Genomic DNA, 14315 nt, shown 5'->3' with positions numbered 1-14315 from the left:
CAGTGGATTCTGTCAAGTGGGTCATCCAGCAATCCCCCGATTCATTAGGGGGTCACCTAGGAGGTGGCATCTGGGAACGGTGCCCTCCGCTCAATATGCTTCACCTGGGCTGCCAGCTGCTTTCATAAACAAAGAAAAAGCGTGTCCAGAAACGAGCCCGTCTCTGCCAGCTTCATCTTCCGCCCCGATGAACAGGAGCGCCCTTGCTGTGCCAAGTATTAAGTACCGGGAGCGGGGGGAGCCTTGGCAGTGATGGGCACACTAACAAACGTCTTACCAATTACCGAGCAGAGGGAGACCCCAGGCAGTACCAGCCATGCGGTGACAGCAAAAGGCCTTGGCGCTGCCACTCTGGGAGGAAAAACACCCGCTATAACACGCTAAGGTCTGAGCTGTGCGTCTAGAGGGGGCAATGATGCTGATAACAAGACGTTAGCCAATGGCAATAATCTGATCAAACAGGATACCCACAACCCTCAGCACACTCAGCCAGTTAGAGGTTGGCTAACAACCATTGGGGACTAGAAGTCACCAGGGGTTTGATGTCCTCAATGGGGTTCCTTCAAACCCACCACCTGGACCTTATTGATACGAACATGGAAACGGGGCAGAAATGAGCTGTTTGCAGCCAAGAATGAGGCTACGCTCTGGAAACGGAGACTTAGAAACTAAATGGTCACATGAGTACTTTATTTGTTTACAGAAGGAGTTGTGGATATATGGAATGGCATTCCTGTAAGGGTTTACGTAGCAGGGGAGGCGTAACACAGTACTGGGCAGGACATTGTACCCCGAAAGGTTGTGTTTGAGATATGGAATGGGACAGGCTAGATAGGTTGACTCCCATCTGCCCCAGCCGCCCCATGATGCTCCATGGAAGCAGAGAGATCTGAAAACTAACTAAAACATTTGCTAAAAAATATGTAAAAATACGCTATTTATTACAAAAATAAAGCAATACCGTACAGAAAAAAAGTATATAAAGAAAAAATATACTCACAACAATAAACATAAATAATCATAATAATAATAATAACAATAATAATAATAATAAAGCAATACTGGTGACAAGAGAGCTGGTGGGGATCGCACAACATTTCGGAAGAATGCCTTTATCCCCTGTGATCACATTTTAAAATTATAGGGGGTCAGGTATAAGGGGTGTGGCCTCAGTGGGTGTGGCTTCATCCAGTGCATGTCAATCAAGCCCCGCTTACATACATACACAATATTAGCAACAATATACTTTTGTATGTTCTTATGTATTGGACTCGTACCTCCTCGTGTTTTATTTTGGGTTATATTATTATAAAATTGAAGGAAGGAATCCTGCATGAAACTCCCAGCCAGCTCAGCATTGTTTAAATTGAGTTAACTTGCCCTAGGAGTCCCTTGTTGAGCCACCATCTTGCTGATGTAGAGCCACCTATCATACATTCCGCCACCTTTCATTCATTCTGCCACCTTTCATTCATTCCGGCACGTGATCCAGGAACATGGTAGTCCAGGACATGGGACAGCTCCTATGACTTCTGGACTTTCATAGACAATCTGGGACACATGGTCACTCCAATTAGACCCCAGATTCTCCACCTCCAGTTAAATGTGAGAAGAGAATGGAGGATTATGGAGCGCCAATATTTTTAGGGCACGTGGCCCTTGCTGCAGTCCAATTACTTGGTTGCCCCCCCCATTAACTTATATTTTCACCTGTTTTTCCCATGTAAGGGTTACTTGCTTTCGTATCCCAATCATGTTGTATAGTCTCTGATCCCGGGGGGGGGGTTCCTTAACTCACTGCAAAGATGCTTCTGGAATGCCCCTAAGTAGCAATTATTTAAAACACCGTAAGGCTGTTCCTGATATAAACATATAAAGGGGATTACGGCTCTATACACGAGAACAGAGCAAGCCCCAGAAGGGCCGACGCGTTCACAATAAACAGCAGCTGTATTTAAATTCCCTCTCCTAAGCCTCCGACGGCTCTTCTTCCTATCGCTATCTTTATAATATAGGCAGGTAGAGGGGGAATAAACCGCTTTCTTTACGGGTTTTGTGTGCGCGCCGTGAACACAAAGCCACGTATTTTCTGTATTGTTCTCCTTGGCATTGACTGCGCTCTCAAAGTGTTCAACAGCAATTTAAATACAAATGAATGGCGAGGACGTTCTGGTCCTCTTACTCCGAACAGAGAAGCCTTGCATCTGCCTGACCTCATCTCGCAATAATAAGAAACAGAATATTCACGGGGTAATTGTATGTATTATGTATGTAGCATGTGTGCCTATAGCATGGTGTATGTAGACTCATCTCAAATGGCCAATGTGTGGATAGACGTATGGCCAGAGACAGCTCTTTAGGAGTTAATGGCAATTTCTTTGGATATTTTTTAGCTGTAGAACCCTGCGATACCCTCATACCCAGCAAGCAGAGGGACAAGGGGATTGGAGCCCTACGTAGGGACTGTCCCTTCTAAAGAGGGACACTTGGGACATTTAATCTTTAGTGTACCTGAAAATTCCATAGATCCTTCTATATCACATAACCGTCTATGCTCCGGCCCTCTAGCATTAATTGTATATGGCAGGTCTGGACTAGCCATCTGGCACACTGGCCGCTCGGGTCATCGGCATCCCATACTCATACTCACCCGATCTACCACTCCAGCTACAGACTGGGTGTGACATATAGGGCCACAGTGACCATAAAAACATAGCATGAGGCCACGTATATATATATATATATATATATATATATATATACAGCCGTCTGCCTCTCCTACGCCATCAGACGGCCACTGGACTTAGTGCTTGGGCCACCTCATGATCGCCAGTCTGGCCCCGATATATGACGCTCACTCACAGAAGAATGAGGCTTGCTCATGGATAATAGACACACTTCTTACTCTTGTTGACATGAAATAGATACATTGTTAGAAAAACCCTTTACTATTTGTGCAAACTCAACATAGCTAAGAAAACAAACATTGCCACAAAATATTAACCCTTTAAATCAGCGGCCCCCTTCCCCTAATGGCTTCCCCCCCCCCCGAGCCGCCAATTAACCATCCCTGTCGGTAACATACACATGTGTGCAGCCATAATGTATCTATGTACACATAGCTAATAGAATCTGGATGAAGATCCATTACCCTAATTCAATTCATTTAGTTTTTTTTACATAATATTACAGCTTCGAGTGCAAGCCAAGTAATCTAATAAGCGGTTTATTGTCTCTGTCTAACTATATGATGTGCTTGGCTATGTCTTTTATAGTCTGTTATCACACAGCCAGATCTGGCCCGGCTTTCACGCCGGTGATAGTCAGCCGTCCCCTGCTCCAAACCACGCACAGGATTTATTATTTATTTATTATTTATTTAACGACCGGTAAAGAAAGTTGAAAACTGACCGTGGATTTAAAAGAAAGGGGATCGCAAGTTAAAGAAGAAAACGTGTTGAGGGGCACAAGAGAAAATCCTGCATGTCCCATTCCTACACCCCAATACCTGATCAGAATCCATTGGTGGAACCATTCATACCATGGGATCTATCGAGGAACGCAACATTGATGATATTTCTTTATTTATCCCGGTTATTGTCTCATATTATCCTATTATTCAATCTGTTATATATCCCAGTATGTGCCAATATCGCCGCTGCTTTCCATGAGCCTGTGCTGACCATCGGGTGATGCCTCTTGGGTGCCTATTGCCAGAAATGCAGATGGCTGTCCTCAAAATGAGGCCCAATGTTTACATTTATACGTTAAGGATAAACCGGGACAGATTCATGCAGATATGAACAGAAAGATGGGCTGAGCTCCGTACCACTGGGCATGTATGGAAGGTGCTACCATAAACTGCCATGTATTTTAATAGGAGCACTTTCCTGTTGCTGATTGGCAGCTTCAGGCAGCCAATCAAAGGGGACAAAATGTCAGACTCCAGAAGTTTTTTTCTTTAAAAAATCTTTTCCCCATGTCCTGAATAGAATTACAAAAAGGATCAGCTTTTGGATGCAGATGCCCAATTTAATTTCATTTTGTGCACTTGTGATGCATCCTTTAGATTGTTAGCGCTATATAAATAAAAGAAAATAATAATCAATCGATTGATTGATTGATCGTGTCGAGCGCTGTCGGCGTGAAAAGAATTTCTTAGACAACAATGCTCCGGAATGGAAGAAGAATGTGGCATTTCCGCCGGAGATCGCTTGGTTTCATTTAGCATGAAAATATATGTTTAATGATTTTTCTGTAATAATTAATAGCCCTACTTAATGCCACGCTAGAAGCCACCTGCTCCGGCACCGAGCTCTACAGAAGCTGTGAGGGAATGTAACGTTGTATCAGGAGCCGGTAATAAGAGCCATTAATTGCCCAGAGCAATGCGTGCTCTCTATGCGCATTTCCAGAAACATTTCTAGTTATTATACAGAGTATTGTTAATCTGCTTTTGTTTTCGGCATCCTTCCCTATGATGTCACTGCTTAATTAGCATGCCAAGCCTGTGGCATTGTAATCTAATTAATGGTTTCTATTTCCACAAGAGTAGAATTACATTTTCTGGATTCGCTTTCACCCATTCTGTGCATTCTAGAGAAAAAAAAATATGCCAATAAGTGCTGTGGAATGATTATGGAACGCAGGGAAACAAATCTGTCTTTATTTATTTCCATCACTATCGTAATCACATCAAATCTAGATAAAAAAAATCCAGATAATAAGCCGGTATTGTTGCTCTAAGCCGCCATCTGCCACTTAATACATCGGGTGAAAGAGCCGGAGAGAGAACAGACACGGACATGAGAAATAAGCCTCGCTAAAAGTCTTCGTAATAAAGAAACGCTTATGCGCTTTTAGTATTATATGATAGTCGTCATGTTCTAATTAAGTAGGTTTTAGTCGATACTGTTGGTGGTAGTATGGAAAAGGGGTCTATGCCTTTGAGTTAGTTTTCTGCTGGTCTTTTCCACAATGAACACCGGCTTGTAAATATTGGGTCAAAAAATCGCTGATGTGAACATTAGAAGACCTCGGAGGGTACTTGCTTATTCTCCTTAATGTCTTACAGGAGGAAAGGGAACACTACTGCCTCCTTGTCACCGATCTCTCTTCTCTGATCCCTCGTGGACCATTCATGCTGTCACTCCCCACACCATGATGTGCCGTCATATTTCCATTATGGTACTGCTAGAAACCAAGGACCAAAGATCCTCCTGAAACCTCTGGATCATACATTCTGGACCAAGATACTGTTTTCATAGGGTTTGACCCTAAGGCTTAGGGTTTAGCTTCAGCTTTTATGGTCTCACGGGGAATGGACATGTTGCCAGGTCTTTCGATGATGCCCTCATATTCTGTTAATGAGATCTAAGCATCCCAGTTGATGCTTTTCTGGCTGCTAAATCACAGCTAAATTCCATACTCGAACAAGGAATTAAGTCCAGAATGAAAGTCCTCTGCCAAGAGCAGCCACCCCTTCCAAGGGATTAGATCCTCAGCTCAGGACAGTACTGGTCATAGCTTCTAAAAGCCCCAGGAACGATAAAGCATCCATGGATAGCAGATGATGGCTTGAAACAGGACCAAGGCCTGCTTAATGATGGCAGTAGAATTTCAGAATTCCGAGGCAAGCCACCGGGTCGGAATCCAGGAATCGGGACAGGCGGACGCCAGAAGCCGTGGTAAGAGCACAATTGAATTCCACAACAGTCAGACAAGGCAGGCCGGCATGTCATAATCAAGCGTGTAAAACAATTACAATAAGGAAAGGGAAAAAATTGAAGAGGAGTTGTTTTTTTTTTGTTTTTTTTTTATCAGGGTGATCTCAAATGACGTGGAACAAGTTCAAGGAGTTCTTGGTGATGATCCAGGTTGTACCATCATGACCAGGAGCCATGAGAAGAAAGTATGGGATTCCCATGCTACTCTTTACCCGTTTTGTGTCCTAGGTTGAGTTTATTTAGCTTACCAACCAGCCTCCTATGGGGCACAATATAAAATAGTTTTCAAAATCTGATCTGACAAGATCTTGAACACATGCTCGATCTAATTTCCTATAAAATTCTTCGTAAAACCTGAGAGGTTGCTCGAGATTTATGGCTCAGAAGACTCTGCGGATTGGAATTAATGTTCTTATTCTTAGGCACCAGTGGGGATAAATATCAAATGCAATAAGTCTTGTTTCCAGTACCTAAACAAATGGAGATAACACGTGTTTCCTCTGCGTAAAGACAGAATTATCTCCAAAGTTTCCGAGAGGTCCTGGTAGCTTCATGTGGTTATGCGTTCATTCTGGAGAATGAAATGTAAGGTGTATGTTTGTGGTAAAATAATAAAAAAAGCACCTTAAGATAAGCAGGTAGGACAAAACAACGTAGTATTCACAGAACAATAATGACTCTATGAACATTTAATCAGTTCCTTCAAGCATTTGGAGCGCGTTGAGTGGGGCCACAAGTTCTTGGTTGATGGACAACAGAGAACTCTCCAACTGCTTTAGGGTTCAACTTCCATGATGAGTTCTAGGTTAGCCAATCATCACTGGAGATGCAGGTCTAGAGTAAGAAACCGTTGCCTGTCGGTCCCTATTTCATTCCAAGAAATGATTATTATTTTATTATTATGTATTGTTTTATATAGCGCCATCATACTCTATAGCGGTGTACAATGGGAAGCCAGAGAAGGGAGGTGATTCAGGGTTCTGTCTATTAGATGTGATGGAACTATCACTAGCAAGGACATTTAAGGCCAAACGTCAGCCTTCTTTCATTGTGCCAAACACAGCCCATGGTTAAGGGCATTCATGGGGCATCAAACACTGGCCAGTTAGCCCGGCAGCCATATCAAGTTTAGATGTGATTGTTAAAGAATCCAGATGGATCCAGATGGAGGTACCATATCACGTAGCGACCAGTAGAAGCCTGGATATGCCGGCTAGAGATGAGGCGAGGAGCAGGTCTACAACAACCCGATATTGTATCGATCGTCTTCTTGGGCTCCCTGCCGCGATACTGTATCCATCCACTCATTCCGAGTGATTACCTAATTAGAGCCCCGCAGAGCGTGCAAAAGCTTTTGACGCGCCGTTTTACAGTTTAAGGAGAGAAACGGATTCACCATAGAACAGGAAAAATTAATAACTGTAAGCCAAGATAATTGGAATGCCAGCCAGAGGCCGGCAAAATTAATAAACTTTTGTCAAATTACCAAACTAAATCTCAAAAATAAGTTAGTTAAAGGGTGGAAACGGGATGTTGTTCATTTAAAGAACCGTCCACGCCAACCCAGCTCTAGAAATGAGCTCCCTATTATGTGGCAGAAGGGCTGACACTTCCCTTGACGTCCAAAGCCTAGGTCTAGTCGGTCTAGTCCAAAAGAGACTCAGATCTTAATCAGTTGTTGGTCTTGTCTTAGATTTTCGGGATATACCTTGGTAGCCATTGGTAGTCATTGGTAGCCATTGGTGGCCATTGGTTAGAATGCGTAGTAATATATGTTAATCTCTGGGATTATGGAAACATATACAGAGCTGTGAATTCATTTCAAAATCAATCCCAAACTACAGCTACATACACAGTATCTCCATTATTGGGATTATATTTGCCCTTCCCCCTTTCGCCCCCTTTTTATGAACTCGATGAGTTATTCAAACTAGAAATAAATTATCATGCGGAACGGGAAAAATTAACAGCTTTTGTCATAACTGTCAAAAGAACATATTGTATATTCAGAGCTGATCTAACAAAACAAGTTCAAATATTAATATTGTCTGTCACACAAAAAAACATTCAATATGGAGTTAATTTGAAAAAAAAACTAGAGTCTTATTTAAGAGCGAAGACATTAATTGGTCTTGTTTGGTATGTATGTATATATATATATATATATATATATATCCTGCGAGTAACGGTCTGTAATGTCCCATGTGGTTTGGTGGATGGAAGACTCAAGGGTTAGCCTCCTGTTTTGCATATACACCGCTTAAAAATGTATATTTCTGTTGGAAATATATTTTAAAATCTACATATTTACAAATGTGGAAAATCTCATGCTTTTGTTGATTTATTGGATGGGAGATTGGTTTTACTATTTAAGAAGATCTCATCGAGATCCTTTCTTGACCCCGGCTAGGTCCATTAGCAGTTTTAGAGCTTACAATTTATTATGAGCTTTTGGGTTCAGCAGTACCTGGTAGAAACCCAACAAAGTTCATCGTTCCTCCCAGGTTCCTATAGTCCAAGTCCATACCGAAATAACTAAAAACGTGTCTAGGTCTTGGAGTGTCTCAGCAGCAGGTGAATTACTTGAGACGTGTTGCTAGGACCCGGTTCAGCCAGTCTGGTGGAAATTTGCTGTAACGTCCAGTCCTCTGGTCTGGTAGGACGGAGCCTTGTCCAAGGATTCTAAAACCTGTCCCTATGTAGTCACAAACAGAACTCATTTGAGTGAATCCATACCCATAGTGCTTGACTTACCCATCAAGTTCAACCATTCCAAGAAACTGTTGATCAGTTGATCCAGAAGAAGGCATAAAACCCCTTATCCCAGACACCAGAGAATCGCGTTGTTCCACCAAGCTCTACCTTGACCCGAAAGTGGGACAGAGGAAGAGCCTGGTGGGAGAGGTGGCAACAGCGGGACAGTTGGGAGGGATGGCATAGAAAGGACAGGTGAGAGTGTTGGAGAAACCATGGTCTCCAGAGATGTCCCACTGCAGCTTATGGAGACAAAAAGTAACCAAAGCTCTCCCGTGTCCCCAGCGGGGACCCGGCTAATACATGAAGACACCAGGTATGTAGTCCCCCCAGTGTCCTCGCCCCAGACTCCTTCACTGACCATATCACCCCCGTAGAGCTGACGGTTCCTGATGGTTGGAGGCAGCTCCGAGAATATTTCTGCTTGTAGGTGCTTGAGATGCATATCGTGAACAGAACTTACTAAAATACTGATGGTCATGAATGATGAAGAGAATTTATTAAAGGGAATTAACATAACGCTGGCAGCAGGACTGGGTATTTTTGGGTATAGAGGAGATTTCATCAAACCGTGATATATGCGAAGGCAGCAACGTATTCCGAATCTTATTAACCCACAGTTATTATTACCACTCGGGTCTCCCACCTACAGCTTTATACATATGTAATCACGTTCGCTGTCGCTGTATACATCATTATGTCATTACATTACATTTGCTCATAGATGTCGTCATAGTTCTGCGATAGCCGCCCCATATCCCACACGGGATGATATCTGTAGACGCGTCGATACAGACAACCCATACAGAGCTTAACAGCTGGGGGGGGCGTCAAGCAAATGTGTAATTATTATGCAGCTGCGGAAATTCCTGCCTACTGCGTATGTACCAGATATATGTACCAGCGAGGAGTACAACTCTCATCACACTCAGTCATTTGCTGAACATACCGAGAATGTGCAATTTCTACAACTGGAGAGGCTTTCAGAACCAAAATAATGCACTTTATTCACAGTTTTAAACACATTTTTAGCTGTTTCTACACATTATTATTACTTTTAGGGCTGTAGAACTCTCTGATGCCCTCATACCCAGCAAACATTCTGAGCTCCTAGTAAAGAGGGGGCATCAGGGGACAAAAGAGTCGCATCAGGGGAGGAAAGAGCAACTTGGAGATACGTAGGGGCTTCCATAATAAAATATACCATCAACCCTCGCTGGGATACTGTTCCCTTGATCTACTACCTGCACAGATAGAACTGTATCCCTCAATCATAAAGACGTAACCGGTGTAACCATCAAAACTGAATTTTCATAACTGCCTTTTTCCCGACATCAGGGTTAAAGCAATTTATTGAAAAGCAGTTTATTGACCCTAAATATGGAGCGTGGAGAAAGAGATGGTCTACTCCGTGCAACCGTGTGATATGTTGGTGGAATTCTCCCCGTCTATAGGGTCTTTAATCTTCTCCTTCTTTAATGTGCAACACCACATCGCAGAGATAGATCCATATTTCTTCTCCGATACTCTCGCATTCGTGAAAGGTTCGCTTGTCTCAGCTGTTTGTTTCATGGTGTCTGGAAATGTAGAGGAAGAAAGCGTCTGTGATCGCAGGCAGAGGGAGGAAACGTTTCCTTTATTCATCCCCGAAAACTGATCTCAGGATAAGACCGACGTATAATAGAAAGGCAGAGGTGTTTCTTCTTTCTTCTTCTTTCTTCTTCTTCTTGTTCTATATAGAATATTCCCAATTTGCTTCGCTCTTTTGGAGCTTACATCCACCGTAACATTTTTCAACAAGTTCACCTGGAATCGACGCTGTGAACAAGACATGTTTTATTTTAGTTCAAGAACAGAATGGTAAAAGTATTCTAACGGAACAAAAAAACGGAGAGATATATTTAAAAGAATAAGAAATGGGAAGATATATTTAGCTACGGCACTAATCCTCTTCCCTACAGTTTTTCCTCGTCACCTTCAGTCTTTTTTTCCTCTTCTCCTTTCCTCTATATTTCCCCCCTGTTTTTCCTCCCTTTTATTACTTCTCTCCTCCAGGCTTTTTAGTTCCTCTCCTCTTTTCTTACTCTTTTTCTCTCCGCTTTTTTTCTTCCTCTCCTCAATGTTGTCCCGTCTTCCCCCATTATTCATATTCAGATCTTCTTCACAGGTATTTGTTTCCTTTTCTCTCAATCATCTTCTTCAATCTCCATTAATCTCCTTGTCCCTATAACCCCCTCCCCCGCATTAGCCCCCCAGCATGCCGTTCTTTCCCCAAAATAGTACCCATTATACTATCTTTACTGATACCTCCCAAGCATCCGACCCTTAGAGCCCTCTTTGAGCCATGCAGGAAGATTTCTCTTTTTTTACCATAAAAAAAACAATTTTATGTCAACCTTTTTTTTTTGTTTTAAAGATAAAAATAACTATTATTTGAAAAGCTCGTCCCTAAGCCCTGATGCATATAAACAGCTTGTACAAGGAGATCTGTCTTTCATTGTAATTCATATTGCGCTAGGAACATGAAGGTTCTCATTGGGTAACTTGATTAACCCCGCGTGTAACAAGACAGGTGCCGTGATGCATTTAACTCCTTTCTGGCCAAGACGTGGTTGTTATTTTTGGCAGACCTTCTCACTGACGGCTTTGCGAGATGACGGATAACAACGTCACGCGGCTACATAATTGGTATAGTTTAGAAGGTTGGAGTAAGTCGCGTTATCCATTAGATTTAACCCTTGCCGCGTCTCCTTCTTCTACAATGCTATGGATCGGCATGGGACTGGATCGACACGGGACAGGATCGCCTCCTCTGGCAACGAAAGGGTTCGTTGTAAAGATTCTTTTTTTTTTTTGGTCTGTGTGTTAAACTCCCCCCAATCCAGAGACATGTTGGGGGCTGATTCCGTCCTGTGCGTCCGTCTGTTAACAGCATCGAAGCATCTGACCAGATGTTCTTCTATCAGCATTAGCCTGGCTGTCAGATGTTTCATGACTTTCTGGAATTACCCAAACAACGCGGCTGCCTGATGTATAAGACAGGTCTGTCTCTCTGCGTTACAGGAGCAAAAAAAAAAAAAAAGAATGAAAAATAAAAAAAAGCCTTAATGATTCAAGGAAAAAAAATAGTAACGAAATGAAATAAAAGCATTCTGAGAGCGTCCCTCGGGGGCCGAGGCTGCGAGCGCAATTCTGTCTTCAATTCAGCACCATGGACAGCCAGCGAAGGTCTTTATTGACTATGCGGGAACAATTAACAAAGGAACCCAGCCACGCTTCCCCGCACACTTGTTTGTGTCTAATTTACTATGAAGTCTGTCTTATTCTAAGGCCACTGGATAGTAAATATTTGCTTTGCTGCGTTTATTGTTCAACGTTTCCATTAACAAGTAGCTAAAAAAAAAGAAAAGAAGAAGAAAAACAAAAGCGTCGGGAAAGGATTGTTCTAACGGCTCATGGATGGATGCCCGGGCTTTTCAACACGATCAAATTAGGATAGAGTTTTATCCGGATGGGGACCGGATTAACCCATTGATGCCAAAGGGTCTCATAATACAATGGGCCACACATGCCGCAGAGAGATGCCAAAGGGTTAACCGATTTAGGCAGGGTCGGAGCGGCACTTTAAAGCCGGCAGCCGCCTACTGGGATGAGTGCGGCCGGCAGCTGGATGTGACTTGCCCTGAGTTAGGTTTTTATGCACAGAGGTTTGGGGTGTTGTTGGCCAGTGGCTTGTTTTTAGGTCTAAATGACGCATCCCCAAATGAGTTAATTATTTTAGGTATATTTGATGAATAATTATTTCTCCTCGTTAGATATCTTATTATTAAGAATTCCTTTTAATCTCCGGCGGCAAAGATTGCAAAAAAAAATAAAAAATGAGGAAGACCATAGAATACCTAGAATACCGGTCCCCCTAAAGACAGTAACAATTATTATAGGGAGAGTTTAGGGCATCATTTATACTTTGGAATCACTCCCGCTTCAGTTAAACTGCACATGGAGTCGCGGGATCTTTAGAGGACTCGCTGATGGACGGGAATCCCGACGTTTCCGCTTCCTTGTCCTAATGGTAATGGATTCAAGTGTTTGGATTAAGGGGGGATCTCTTTATCTTGAAACGCCTGAGGCTTAGGAAATCCTACGTTGAAGAAATGGGTTTTTCTCCAGCAGGGATACGAATGCCTAAGACCATTAGTTTGAGATAATCGATTAGGACTCATCCGGAGGGCTTTACGTGTGGACCCTGCGTGCCAGCAGCTCGGGAGTTAAATGCCATGTTGGCGATCTATGTGACTCCACTAGCCAATGGGCCTGTTAAAAGATCCCTGATCGCCCATTCCGTGCCGTGTCTGAAAGTGGAGCGCCGGGACATGATGTCATCGTCATAAGGAAGGACAGCGGCGCAGAGGGGTTGGCACACCGGGGGTAAATAATACGCCGCTGGTTAAAGCAAGATGTCCCACTCCTTTATCTGTCTCTTTCTACCACTTTGGGGGTTTATTCACTAAAGAGAGTTCCCCCAGGAGGTTTTGCGGGAGAGATAGTGCTTTCCACCTTCGTTAGGAAGGAAGAAGACTTGTAAGTTCCTCCAGCAAGGCAGGTTCTGCAAAATGTATAATTCAATGAGCGATGGGACCTTAATGAGCTCTTACTTCTTTAACTATACATTATACAGGGTCGGCCAGGCAGAGGTTCACTGGGGCTGGGGCCCTTCAAAATATAGCACGTGTGAGATAAGTAAATTCTCTCGTGAATTCTCCCTTTAATAAGTTAACCCCTTTATTAACAAGTCCTTACGTTCCTGCCTTACGGTAAACAGCAGAATGGTTCTGAATGGAATGGACTGTATATATATATATATATATATATATATACTCTAGACAGTATATATATATATATATATTCTGTATGTATATATACAATATATATATATATAATCCTACATCATTCAAAACAGAGTTACAGACACTATAATAGAGCGAGCGATGTATCCAGGTATGTAATGGGATTGTATTAAACGAATGCAGTGTTTTAGTGACGTGTCTGTCCTCCCGTCCCCTCCGGCTCTGTCTCACCTGACGGGGGGGTCATACGGCAGAAGGCAGAGTTAGCGGGGCATATGTGAGCGGAACGCCATCTGAAATGTGTGCCCCGAGCGATGGGAAGGTTTTTTTTTCATTTATTTTTAACTAATAGGAACGGTGAAGTATCGAAGGACTCATCGGCCCCTCCGGCGTCCTAATGGGGGGGGGCACTATAGAGACTTTCCATTTAATACTAGGATTTGAGTGAAAAGCCCAAATCTGGATTTAATGCAATAGAACATATGATTCTGTCTCTGGTCTCCTTTGCTGTGTTTAAAGCTGGCCCGTTGTAGCTCATCGGGAACGGAAAAGGATTCTTTATGGGCTCCTTCTCTAGTTTTATATGATTTTAGATTAGTTTGGAGGGAGGGGGACATTTAGGGTAAATATTTTGGCATTCGGTCATCTTCAATAGGGCTCGGTGCTGCCGAAAATTATATTTCAGAACATTTAAGGCACATTATATGACTGCACTCATTGTATCTCCCTATAAACTGTATAGCAAAAATAAAAACATAATCCTGGGACACGACAAGAAGGTACGACCCGGCACGGACTGGCAAATACCCGTTGGACCGCTGGCCATCTGCTCCCCAGCTTAAACACATAAAAGTTTTTTTTATGTTTGGATCCGTCTTCCAGCAGAGGTGGGGTGGAGGAATTCGTGAATGCTTTAGTAATACAAGAAAAGAAGGATAATAATAAGTAAAATTGATGCCAAATGGACAGACTAGATGAGTTAACTGGT

This window comes from Sceloporus occidentalis, unplaced genomic scaffold (genome assembly GCF_023333645.1).
Source record: "Sceloporus occidentalis isolate IW3139 unplaced genomic scaffold, rSceOcc1.0.p SCAF_331, whole genome shotgun sequence".
NCBI lineage: Eukaryota > Metazoa > Chordata > Lepidosauria > Squamata > Phrynosomatidae > Sceloporus > Sceloporus occidentalis.
This window is presented reverse-complemented; position numbering follows the sequence as displayed.